Below are 235 nucleotides of genomic sequence, written 5' to 3'. Positions count from 1 at the left end.
GGCCGGGTCCGTCGCCTCTGGGCGGTGGGCCGGACGAGGCGGGGCCGGGCGCCCCGCCGTCCTCTCAGGCTGCGCGGGGGGTGCGCGCCTGGCTCCTGCCGTGCCGGCGGCCCGCCCCGCTCCAAACCTCAGGCTTGACAGCGATCGTGTAGCTGGTCGGAAAACTGCGTTGTAGTGTTCTAAGCATAACAGTGCGTTATTTTTCCTCCTGTTGCTTAAGGGACCCGCTGCCCGA

At 68.5% G+C, this 235-nt stretch overlaps 1 protein-coding gene across 4 annotated transcripts in view; it reads left to right on the top strand.

Annotated features, from left to right (window-relative positions):
- RPAP2 (RNA polymerase II associated protein 2) overlaps positions 1–235 on the top strand; it is a 41,781-nt gene that overhangs the window by 295 nt on the left and 41,251 nt on the right. The window lies entirely within an intron of this gene.

The sequence above is a fragment of the Rissa tridactyla genome, chromosome 8, assembly GCF_028500815.1.
Source record: "Rissa tridactyla isolate bRisTri1 chromosome 8, bRisTri1.patW.cur.20221130, whole genome shotgun sequence".
Lineage (NCBI taxonomy): Eukaryota > Metazoa > Chordata > Aves > Charadriiformes > Laridae > Rissa > Rissa tridactyla.
Note: the sequence above shows the minus strand (reverse complement) of the source record. Positions and strands in the feature narration are given on the sequence as shown.